Below are 12,450 nucleotides of genomic sequence, written 5' to 3' on the forward strand. Positions count from 1 at the left end.
CATGTGATATCAGCACCCTCTGAAGAGCCCACCGGTGTGTCCTCTGAAGCAACACAGAGAAGCAACCAAGTATGTAGGCCATGTAAGAGCTCAAGGAAGAAAACAGGAAGCAGGTTTCCTGCAGAACAACATGTAAACTCCACAGACCAATCTGGTGTCTTTAGCTATAAATTACACTCACATGGGCAATCACTTCTCCCCCACTGCAGGCTGGTGGGAGGAGTGGAGACAGCAGCAGGGCGTTTCCTACAGAAAAAGTTACAGCTCCCTATATGGCTAACCACTCGTGTGCTGTATGTGTGGAGGGCACGGACGCAGAGCGGCACATCTGTAAGTGACTCGCAGCCTGTGCATGGGTAGGATGGCTGCAGCGATTTATCTGGGGGAAAGGAGCAGATAGTGATTGATTCAGAGGCTGATGTTCATGCAGCTTCTCTGTGCAGTTTTCATTGGTTCAGAAACTCCTCAGTTTTAACCTGTGAATTCATTTATTTCAGTTTGAACATGAATGTTGTGTCAGACAGTAGAAAGGTGACGCTTAGCTATGAATGTTTCCTGTAAAGGACGACAAGTGTGGGGAAATGATTCATTCCTATTGCTGATTATTATTCATGCAAAGACTAACAGGAGCTGATGCATTTAAAGTGCTTTGTTTGCATTTCATCTGTGAGGTAAATGAGTCTATGGAGGCTTTTTAATGCACAGAATGTGCAAAGTTTTTTTTCCTGCAGCAGTTTTTGTGATGATTGTTTGATTTTTAGTCAGAGACAGTCGTTCAGATGTTTTACTTTGTGGTTCATCACTGAGACGCGATGAGGTGCAGTTTTTTATTGCTGGTTGGGTTTTGTGGTTTGTAGAGTCTTTGTTAGCCTCAGCCTGCGGTGCTGCAGTGTGACTGTGGCTTCATCTGAATACTGCTGACTCTGAAATGTCTCAAATGCTCTAACGTCCAAAATCTAAAGTGCTTTTTCATTTCAAGCAGAAACTGTTTGGCAAGGACATCAGTTTAGTTTTTATCACAATCAAACTCAGAGTCAACTTTTCAGCTGTTAGCTTTTACTGCATGAGAAAAGTTTGCTGGAGGCTCGGGTGGAGTCAGAGCCAGAATGCATGGACGATCAATACTTTCTGATTAGGGCTGGGTGTCCTCACTGATTTCTATCATCAAGTGTGAAAAACTCTGATCGTTTATCAGCACGTATCCATGTATAAGACAAAGCTGACGCTGTGAGGCTCCATCAGAGGTGTGAGCATCACCGCAGACGTCTTTGTGTCAAAGTAACTGAGGATAAAACATGAAGCAGGTTCTCCTGTTCTGGCTTTTTATAGCAGAGAAGCTTCAAACTCTTCTGCAGTCGATCAAAGACTGAAGCAACCTGATGCTGCTGAAGTGAAGCAGAGTCACAGAGGTTCGATCACAGCTGAGCAATCATTGTGTTTCAGCCCCGACGGCTGTGGACGATCCACGCTCTGTGGACGATCCACGCTCTGTGGACGATCCACGCTCTGTGGACGATCCACGCTCTGTGTTTCTGCTCTCATCTCCTGGTTGAGCTGATTCTGGAGTTTCTGATTAATTACATTTATATTTAAATCCAGGATTTAATGAATCGAGATCACTTTATTCAGACCAAAATCGATTTGAATCAGGAAATAGATTTTGTTTTTAAACACAACCTTATTTCTGATCGATTCCTCTGTTTCAAACATCCTGAACTTATCTTTGGGATGAAGACGCTAAAAACAGATTTCTGAGAAAACAACATTTGCACAAGTTTTATGAGATTTTTATTATTTAAAAGGACACAAAACACATCAGTTAAAATATTTAAACATGTTAAGATGTGACCATCTGTTACAGACAGACACAAAATATAAAATGAAAACATTTCTTATCATTCTGTGAGGTGTTATTTCAGTTACCTTCATTTGGGTCCCCTGACGTGAGCTCATTTGAATATTGCCTACACCACCAAGATCGCACTTAAGTTTGTTTGGTTTTTAATTTATTGATGAAAGTTAGTGGGTCCTCCTCTCAGCCAGGAGTCATGAAATCCATCCCAGCATTAATCTGAGGATTAATCTGGGGTAGGAGACAAACACAAGTCACTGCCTTTGAGTAACATCGAGCTTAATGTCCACTGAAAAACACCAGAAACAGACAAAGTTCAGATAATCAAATAATAATCAAACAAATGTGTTGGAGAGGAAGTCAAACTGTTTTTAAGGATGAGGCTGAGGATGGCCGTGCGAGTCTCGCCGCGTGCCGAGGCTCTGCAGGCCCTCGCGAAGATGCAGACATTCATGGACGCTGTGGGATCTCAGAGCTCTAACTGCTGAGCTGTGAATGTAAAAGCTTCGAGTTGAAGCTGTGCTGTGTGGTTAATGTGTTCGTATCTGTAGACTAATATTGAAAACAGGACAAATGACGCTGATAAAAGCTGACATCTGTAAAACAAAGATTAGTTTCTCTGCAGGTTTGTGTCGTGTTTTTGTCACTGTTGAACTTCCATACTGTGAGCCCCCATCCTCTCCATCTGCAGCTCCTCTGGTTTCCATTTCAGTCTTTGGATGGCGCCTAAAAAGCTCTGCAGTTTCATCATATAAGAGCCTAAAATGTGTCTGCAGTGCGTTAGTGAGGTCCCCTCAGCTCCAGGAGAACATTCCAGAATCAGCACCGCTCTCCAGCATTTTCTCGATGCTCTCAGCCTCTTCTGAAAGATTTTATTTATGCAAGCATGCAAATTTGCATTAATAGGGGCGTGGCCTCTGAGTGACGTTTAAGAAAGCTTTTATTCTGAAAACTGAGGGTGGGGGTTTCCACTGTATTCCACTCGTCAGCTTATTAAAATCAGTTTATGACACTGATCTGACACACCACACCCACAACGATGGACACGCCCACACTGTCGACTGCAGCCATGTATGACCTGCTCATTTTATAGCTTAGATCCCCTCCTGTGAGCCATACGAGTGTGTGTGTGTGTGTGTGTGTGTGTGTGTGTGTGTGTGTGTGTGTGTGTGTGTGTGTGTGTGTGTGTGTGTGTGTGTGTGTATAGACTGTTGGGCCTTTTTTGGTCAGAGTTTACATTTCTAGGCAAGGCAAGTTTATTTGTATAGCACAATTCAACAACAAGGTGATTCAAAGTGCTTTACAGAGACATTAGAAACAAGAACAAATAAAAAGTATGATTTAAAATTGAATGCAAATAAACTAACTAACTAATTAACAAACAAACAAACAAACAATCAAAACAGATAAAATCAGTAGTTAAAATGTAAGTTTTGAAATTTAAGCTTAAAGTGTGGATTTGGTGCTTTATTCAAATGCAGCTGAGAACAGGTGAGTCTTCAACCTGGATTTAAATAAACTGAGTGTTTCAGCTGATCTGAGGCTTTCTGGGAGTTTGTTCCAGATATAAGGAGCATAAAAGCTGAATGCAGCTTCTCCGTGTCTGGTTCTGACTCTGGGAACTGATAAAAGACCGGATCCAGATGACCTGAGGGATCTGGAAGGTTCATACTGGGTCAGGAGGTCACTGATGTATTTTGGTCCTAAACCATTCAGAGCTTTATAGGCCAGCATCAGAACTTTAAAGTCTATCCTCTGACGGACAGGCAGCCAGTGTAAAGACCTCAGAGCTGGACTGATGTGGTCCACTGTTTTGGTCTTAGTGAGGACTCGAGCAGCAGAGTTCTGAATGAGCTGTAGTTGTCTGACTGATTTTTTAGGTAGACCTGTAAAGATGCTGTTACAGTAATCAAGCCTACTAAAGATGAATGCATGGACTAGTTTTTCCAGGTCCTGTTGAGACATCAGATCTTTGATCCTTGATATATTCTTGAGGTGATAGTAAATGTAAATGTAAAGTCATTAGCAGGGAAAGTTTGTGAAGGCAGGGACCAATCAGATCATGAGATTAGAATCAGACCCCTCCTCCTTCCTGTGTGTGTGTGTGTGTGTGTGTGTGTGTGTGTGTGTGTGTGTGTGTGTGTGTGTGTGTGTGTGTGTGTGTGTCTGCTCTCGTCTCGGTGGGCTGTGATAAGCAGCACAAATTCAGAAATTCCTCCACAAACAGTGACGTAGCCTCTGCAGAACGATCCAATCTGAGCTGAACAGCTTGGGTTTAAGGACAGCTTTCCTCCCGTCGGACGACCTGTGTGGTCACTAGCAGTAGAAAGTGGAGGCTGTGGAGATGGTGTCTGTCACCTGAATCCAAACTGGAAGCTGGTTCCACAGAAGAGGGGCCTGAAAACCGAAGGCTCTGCCTCCCATTCTACTTTTAAATACTCTATTTTGAATTTAATATAATTATAAAATTTAATGTGATATGGTGATATTTACATTGATGCATGTGTTTGATAGTAAAACGAGACCTGTACGGGGAGCGGGCTGGGCCCGGGTCTGAACTGAGCTCCTGAGTGTTCTCGAAACTAAATCAGTTTGTCAGCTGGTCATGATTCACAAATGCCTCCCACTGCATCATGTGACACGGTGTGAGGCACATTCACTGTCTCACTAAAGAAACACAATCATACTTGTACGTGTAATCATCCCACTTGGAGGGATTATGAAGTGGGAGTTTTCACCATAGTTGAATCTGTCCAACTTTCATTGTTTTATTCTGGGAAACATGAACCCAGCAGCCGCCGCCGCCAGGGTCTCATAATGCTTTAGTTTTGGCGCATGAACAGAAACCGTGAGCGAGTTTCTTACTGGAGGACATGGACCTTTGGAGTCTTTTTAACATCTGCTGATGTTCTGAGCTGAAACTTGTGCATCGGGCTCTGCTCTGTTATGATGGGAGGATGTGACTCTCGCTGGCTCAGTTTTTGCATCTGGCCTGTGTTATATTCACAGAGCATCAGCTGATGGCACGGACATACAGACATGTTGTGTTCTTTAATTTTCTGCTGCTTTAATAACCCTCCTGCCTTCTTGGGACCTTTTTGTGCCACTTACATGTGTTAAATAATTAGAATCTAAAAAAAGCTCCAGGTACAAACTCAGCGACAGTTCGAGAGGCACCGATGACAGTTTGTCCTGGAGCATACATCGAGATGCCAAATTAGGAAAGACCTCGTCGTCCCGGCAGTCGCCTGAGAGCAGATGAGCCGAGCAGGTGCGATGGAGGCTTTCGTGTACATGTTGAGTGTGTTTGGGGGAAGCGGAGACGTCCCTGCAGACACGCCACTCCTCCGCTCACATCTGATTTATTTTTTCCTGTTTATCTGCTCTCGGGCAGGACGCTGGCCTCGCAGCAGGAAGCTCCTTTGGTTTTGTGTATTTTCTGTGTACACATGTGAGATTGATGGATCAGCAGCAGCTTTGGAAGGTGAAGCAAAAACTGAAAAGTGGTTATGCAGTGCCCCGTCTGATGGATTCATCCTCACATGAATGGAAATCTCGTCAGTGCGCCATAATCTGTACTTTGATTCTAGGACTCAGCAGCTTTGCATGATTAGCTGTCCAAAATGAGCCTTCTTTATCTCACACTGGGCTACAGCTGTTCTCACCTTTCTTCTGATTGGCTGCCCCTGAAAAACAGAGGGCTTGAGGTGGGTGTGGCTTCTGTGCCATGAAACAGATTAAATGAAAGCAGAATGCAAGCACTGAGCTCAGTGTTGGAAACAGTCATGTTTAACATGAAGGTCCACCAAAGAGACAAAGTGGACCTAGTGTGCTTTTCATGACTTCTTGTCATATACCAGCATCGGATGTGAGCTGGAACATCACACGGGAATATTTCTAACACCTTGAGTTATTTTCCAGTGTTAGAAGATCAGCACTGCTCAGTGTTAGCCTTTGTTAATCTTCAAAACTGACTGGGTTACTTTTAAACATATAACACTGTCAAAAATGTAAATTTAACACTCAACAGTGTTGTATTTAACACTCAGAGGAGTGGACCCATATAGACACTCTCTAGTGTTAATTTAACACTGGAGATTTTGCTGTGTAGCTTAATTCTCAAGCTGGGAGCGTCACACAAAAACAGGTTCCTGCTGATTAGTGTTCCGATTTTTACTCTGCAAAACCGGAGCTCCGCCTTCTTGGATGGTCTGTTAGCACAGTGACTTCACAGCAGCCATGTTATGGCCCCGCCCCTCCCCGAACCTGATTCTGTCGGAGGTTTCTTCCTGTTAAAAGGGAGTTTTTCCTTCCCACTGTCGCCAAAATGCTTGCTCATAGGGGGTCATATGATTGTTGGGTCAACCTCACAATATAAAGCAACTGTTGTTGTGATTTGAAACAGGATCCAGAGGTCCAGCTGCTACGTCTTCTCTGCTAATGTTTCATTAGCGCCCCTGCTGCAAACCACAGGAACACCTGTGAAGTCCTTTTGGTAAACCACTCTGCCCTAACCCTAAGTGTAACGGACTTCAGCTGCTCTACAGTTTCTGTGACTGTGCTGTTACTAGAACAACAGACACGTGACACTGTCTGTACTTTAAAATGACAGAGGAAAGGGTACTGGCACTTCAAATAAACCTCAGAGTCGACCACATCAAGACGAGGAAACCAAACGCTGTTTTGTTTTTGATTTGTTTGCCTTACAATCTGAACATTTGTAGCTTCCCACACATGTAAATTAGCAATGGTTTCCTTTGACAGAACATGAGGGAATACTTGCACTTCAAACGGGGCAGCTTTAATCCCAGAACAGAGCAACATCAGTCTGACACAGCATAAAAGGTGGTTTGCAGCTGTGCAGCAACTGTACGCAGGGGAAAGCAGCTTTGATGTAACATCCAGCAAAAATCTTTCAAACTGAATCCGACGAAATTCATCAGCTAATGACATCTGGAAACGAGATCAGCTGACCTCACAGCTTTGTCTGAAGTTACACGTTAGATGGCCCTTTGACCAAAGCGGAAACCAAATCTGAAGTCAAGCTGTTAACTGCATGATGGAAATGTGTTGTAGACACAGCTCTGCGTGCAGCTGCAGCGCCTCATTGAACAGATGTCTAAGCAAAACGAGGTTAATTAGATAAACCCAGAGTTCCTCCTGCGAGTGAGCGTTTGGCATGTCGAGGCAGCGCTACGGGTGAAGCTGCTGGTTGCTGATGCTGACTCTTCTTTGTTTGTTTTTGTGAGCCAGGATCATCAGAGTCTCCAGACCACCCGTCATCCAGCTGAAGTGTCCTTGAGCCAAGCGCCGACTCTCTGCCAGGTAGTGATTTATGTTTAAAATCCTGCTTAAACGTTTAATAAAGAAGAAGAAAAGTCAGTTACCGAACTGTAAAAATTTAAAAAACGGAATATATTTTCTAATTTCTGGCTGTGGCTCAGGTGGCAGAGCAGGGCAGCCACTCGTCAGAAGGTCGGTGGTTTGATCCCAGGCTGCCTCCTGATACTATAGCGCTATACAAATACAGGCCATAGTCTCGTCACTTCTATCCTTGGCCATCAGTGTTCGTAAACATGTGACATCTGTTTGGTTTCTCCTTGCACCTCGCAGCTGATTCACTGCACACATACACTGACACCTGAAATAAGCTGTGAAACCTTCAGTGTTTAATTAACATTTCATCACAGATGCTCGAATCTTTGTTCTTCTTCTTTGGTGCTTTAATCTCACCTCAGAGGGATTCACCTCCTCCACTGCTGCGGTGACGTTTGTTGGTTTGGGAGCTGATTGTGGAGTTTTATTGGTGGCTGAAGCTGATGTTGGGTCGTCTCTGATCCTCTGTGGTTTTCATCTGTTGCTGCTTAGTTTAAGTTGTGACAGGAAGTAATTACATAATTAGCTTTAGCTCCGGCTTTCTCCAGGATGTTACTGCAACAAATCCATAATGAGGAGTTTCCTGCAGATAACTATCGGTTTTAGTTCTGAGCCCTTCGAGTTTGCTGTTTGATTTTCTCTCACATTGGGAACATTGTGAGAGAAAATGCAAACAAACAAGTCAAAAGTGGTTTTCTCACATTAAAAAGTGCTGAAAAAGCTGCTCCAGTGTTCAAAAGGAAAACATAAAAAGCATCTGCAAATACAGGATTTAGTTTCAGTCAGTTTCCAGCAACCTGAAACACAGAAGGCTCCCAATGAAGAGCTCTGTGTCTGTAGCTCCTCATCACATGTCAGTGTTCATGTGGTCCTAGATTAGAACCAGGCCCGCGTGGTTCTGTGGACGGTCTTGCAGTCCTCCCCTGCAACAGAAATGTAATTTCTGGTGAAATGCCTGCGTTCGAGTAAAACACAAAAATCAAATGATACTTCAGCACTTTCATGTTTTTACTGCCTGGGACAAACACATGCATTTTAAATACTAACCATTCGCCCTGAAATCCGCTGCTATGGCACTGCATCAATATCCACACCAGCCGCCTGATTCACATCTTTGTCTTAGTGTTTACGTCTGAACTTAAAACGCACAAAGCAAAGTTGAAAACCAGCAGACGACTCTACAAACACGAACAGGTAGAAACGGAGGCTGCGTGCTCGTCGCTCAGGCTGCGGGCTCGGGTCGGCGTGCGCTCAGCTCTAACACCAGTCTGGGTTCTTGGCTAGCTTAGCGTTAGCATGCTGTCTGTGCAGACACTTGCAAAGACCAAAGCTGTGTTAGCAGCTTCTGTCCAATTTTACTGTCACACTCTTGTCCTGTTGTGCAATAAAAATAAAAGTAACGTCCACATCTCCGCTCCTCAAAAGCTGTATTGCTGTAGTGCTCCATTGTCTGCCTTCCAGTCGATTGCACAGGAAGAAAAATGTCACGGTGCGACCCAGTACCAAGACATTTTAGTTTTATTTTGTTGATTATTGTATTTTTTCTCCATGTTTCCTGTTTTATTTTGAAGGAGTCTTGTGTTCTTTGTTCAATGTATTTAGTTTCACTTTCCCTGTCCGGTCATTAGGTTCATGTCAGTTTCCTGTTACTAACATAATCACTTCCTGGTTTTGAACCACCTTCAGCACGGAGACTGAATCAGCCCAGACTCCTGCTGCTGTCTCTGGCTGCACCGACCTGATGTTTGAGCCAGTTTATGTCCTCGGTGCATTAACAACACTCCGTAATTTATGTTGTTTGTTTTCAGTGGCGACTACCGATATCAGATTTTAGCCCCGGTGAGAATTCTGCGAAACCACAAATATTTTTAAGTAACAGAGCTTTGGTTGGTTTCCTAACTCTGAACAAAAACATGCTGAGGGATTTTAGTTTTATGGAGTTCTCCTCTTTGGACCCTCACTGCCCTCTTTTCAGGCTCCATTAACATTCGTTCAGCTTTAGAGGCACTTTCAGTAAATTAAGCTAATGCGAGACGCCTCGTCAGAGCTGCCAGACACGAGGGGGGGATTTTTTTTATGATTATAACTCTGTGGGTAACACCAGTCTGCTGGTTAGCTAACGTGTGCTTACAATGCTTCCTTTGTGTTTGTATCACTGTTACAGCTGTGCATATTTTTATTTTCACATCTCCAAACTCTCAAATAAGAGGAGAAACATGCATAAAACGAATCCCAGGCGTTTGGGCTCTGAATATTCAGTTTTAAATCTGACCACACCTCGTCGCAGATGTCAGCTGGTCAGGGTAGAGTAGGTGGTCAAGTCTCTGGGCCACCTGCAAGGTGATGAGCCCACTAGGAATAGCCAGGCCTCGCCAGCTTTCAGAACAGAAGAAAAGGCTCGGATGAGGTGAAACAGTCGGGTTTCCTTCAGTTCAGAGTTTAAGATTCAGACACGAAGGACTGAGAGGCTGCAGGAAGAGCCGGAGAAAGGTCATTTGTGAGCAGAGATGGGCAGTAACATGTTACTGTAATCCGATTACTTTTTTTGACTAACGAGTAAAGTAAGGGATTACTATTGCAAAAACAGTAATTAGATTACCGTTACTTTCCCGTAGGAACGCCGCGTTACTGCGTTACTAAAACCGTGATTTTTTTGCAAGAGTGTCTCACGACAGTGACGTAAGCGAGTGCGCCGTTCGTGACAACAGCTGTGTGCAGATCAACAGTGGATCATATATGGAGTGCAGAGAGAGTATGAGCGTGCAGCGTTTAAAGCGTGGAAGTACTGACCTTACTTTGAGTTTGATTCCATAAAAAGTGACAAAAACATTAGTGTCCGCTGTGCGTGGGAAGAAAACTTCTTTTTACAGCGAAAAAACCCCTAAACTTCCAACAAGCACCGAGTAGCTACGACGTAATGGGAAACTCACAGAGAAACTCACGGATTCTTCCACTGACCGCGGCACACCTGCACCAGGGTAAACCTCCGCCTACCCCACTCCTGCTTTACAGGTGAAAATAGAGCAACAGGACCGCTGAGTCTTTGACTTTATTTATTTTCTGCTGTGTTTTACTTGCATCTATTTGAAAGAGTGAGTGTAAACACAAAAAATATTTTATTTTATGAGCTGGAATGTGCAGAAAATAGGTTTCAATGTTAAACTAATTTCTTCCAGTCAGAGAATGTTGCAGATAATTAAATGTTTGCTTGATGCATAAAGTTAAAAGATTAAAACTAATAAAACAAGTTTTAAAAAGAGACTTTTCCATCTGATTACATTTTGTATGATGGATTATGCAGAAAAAGTAGAATTGGGCTGAAAGATCTATCGCTTTATCACCTCTTCAGGTTGTAAATCATGTTTTTAAAAAGTAACTAAGTAACTAAGTAATTAATTACGTTTGAAAATAAGTAATCAGTAAAGTAACGGGATTACTTTTTGCGGAAGTAATCAGTAATTAGTTACTGATTACTTTTTTCAATTAACTTGACCAACACTGTTTGTGAGTCAGAGCCACTTTAGTAAAAGCAGAGAGCTGACATGAGCTGACGAGGCGAATGAATAACAAATGCATGGCGCGTTTTTCTCCTCGGCTCTTTTTGAAGTGGTGAAATTTTCCCTTATAATTAAAATCTGATTTAGCAAACTGGTGCATCTGAGTTTGTACTTTAAAAACATCCTGAAGTTAACTGGTTGGATCCAGTTTGACGGACTGGTAAGAGAAATTGGCACAGATCTCAGATCTGCATTTCCAGTGAAAAGCAACAGAAGGGCTGGATTTGCTCTCATTGGTCAGAATAACCAGCCCCTGGAGTTTGTAGCCATGGAAACGCCGGCTTTCCCTGCGTGAACAAACACGCTGACAGGTTTCCATGCTGAGTGAAGAACCTGAACAAGGACTGAAACCAGATATGACAGATCTGTGCGACCCGGGAATCTAAACCTCTAATAACTGATGTAAACGTCAGTGGTAGAGATAAGATGAGCGGGCAGGGATTTGCATTTCAGATTGTTAAAAGAAAAAGATGTTGTGTCACACTGAAAATTGTTCCTTGGAACAGAAAAAAGACTCTTTGCTTTCCAACCAAACTTTGACTTTTTTAAATGTCTCAGAGTGTCGCCTGTCTGACCAGTTTAGCCTGACCAGTTTAGCCTGACCAGTTTAGCCTCCTCTATCAGAGTTAGAACAAGCACAAAATGATGAACGGTGGACTCGAAGGCTCGCACACTCGCATAGTTTTGAAGACGTTTCTTGGTCGGACCTGCCTGAAGTAATTTTTCTCACCACATGAGTTCAGAGAAAAACTGCAACGATTTCTTGGAAGTCCATATTTTTCTCGATTGTGCCTGTAAGTGTGTTAACGAGCTGCTGAGTGGCTGAAACATCTGGATCGTTTCACAGGTCTCCAAAGTCCTGAACAAATCCGTCACATCCATCTTTTAGCTGCCTCGGGTGTTTCATTGTTCTATTCAAAGAGTGGGTTTAAAAACTGAGATGAGCCGGTGCAGTTTTCCATCATCAGTGCTTTTCCTCGAACCTCACAGAGTAGATGCATAAAGATTCGTCTGCTGGTGCTGAAGGTTTAAACTCCCATCAGCTGCTGAAAGCAGAGCTGAGGCTGCTTTCTGTCAGAGTTGCTCCAAACTTTGGTTTCTATACATCAGAATAACAAATTCCTGGGTGTAGATTATCCAGAGCACAAACATCTGGCTTTCAAACACTTCTTCAATCAGGGAGGGAAGTGCATCATCCCCCCACGGGCGCCCGGGGGTCCTGTGTGTTTGACAGAGACTTTACATCATGCAGCAGAGCTTCAAGCTGTGCATTCTTCACTCTAAACATTAAAACTGCAGTGACTCAGACTGTGCGCGTTTTTCTTTTTGAAAGTTTATGTCTTCTTCACGTAAACTTTCACGTCTTCTTCTCAGCCCACCCACCTGCTGGTTGGTGCAAATGTTCCCTGATGGAGACGTGCTTAAAAAAACCACATCAGATCATTGAACAGCCAAAAGTATGTGGACATCCTGTCTATGCTCCAGCTGTTCTCCTGCTCTGACGGCGTCTGCAGGGATTTCTTCCCACCAGCTTCACGTGTCTGACATCATTGAGTCCACTGATAATTTTCTTGGTTGCACTTTTACTTTGGAGGGCTGCTCAGGTATTGACCACCCAAGGATTAGTGACTCATTCTAGCCATTTTTCATTTTTATTCTTCTGTA

The 12,450-nt window shown here is 43.4% G+C and overlaps 1 protein-coding gene across 3 annotated transcripts in view; it reads left to right on the top strand.

Moving 5' to 3' along the window:
• Positions 1–209: 209 nt before the first annotated feature.
• LOC146660023 (collagen alpha-6(VI) chain-like) overlaps positions 210–12,450 on the top strand; it is a 62,304-nt gene continuing 50,063 nt past the window's right edge. The window contains exons 1-2 of one of the 3 annotated variants that reach the window (XM_085424033.1): positions 210–330; positions 7,106–7,177. The gene's annotated coding sequence lies outside the window, so the exon portion shown is untranslated. The remainder of the gene's footprint in view (positions 331–7,105; positions 7,178–12,450) is intronic. The other 2 variants (XM_085424032.1, XM_085424031.1) reach the window with 2 other exon arrangements.

Source organism: Rhamphochromis longiceps, linkage group LG11 (genome assembly GCF_057381845.1).
Source record: "Rhamphochromis longiceps isolate RC_006_pf linkage group LG11, R_longiceps_female_GT1.1, whole genome shotgun sequence".
Classification (NCBI taxonomy): domain Eukaryota; kingdom Metazoa; phylum Chordata; class Actinopteri; order Cichliformes; family Cichlidae; genus Rhamphochromis; species Rhamphochromis longiceps.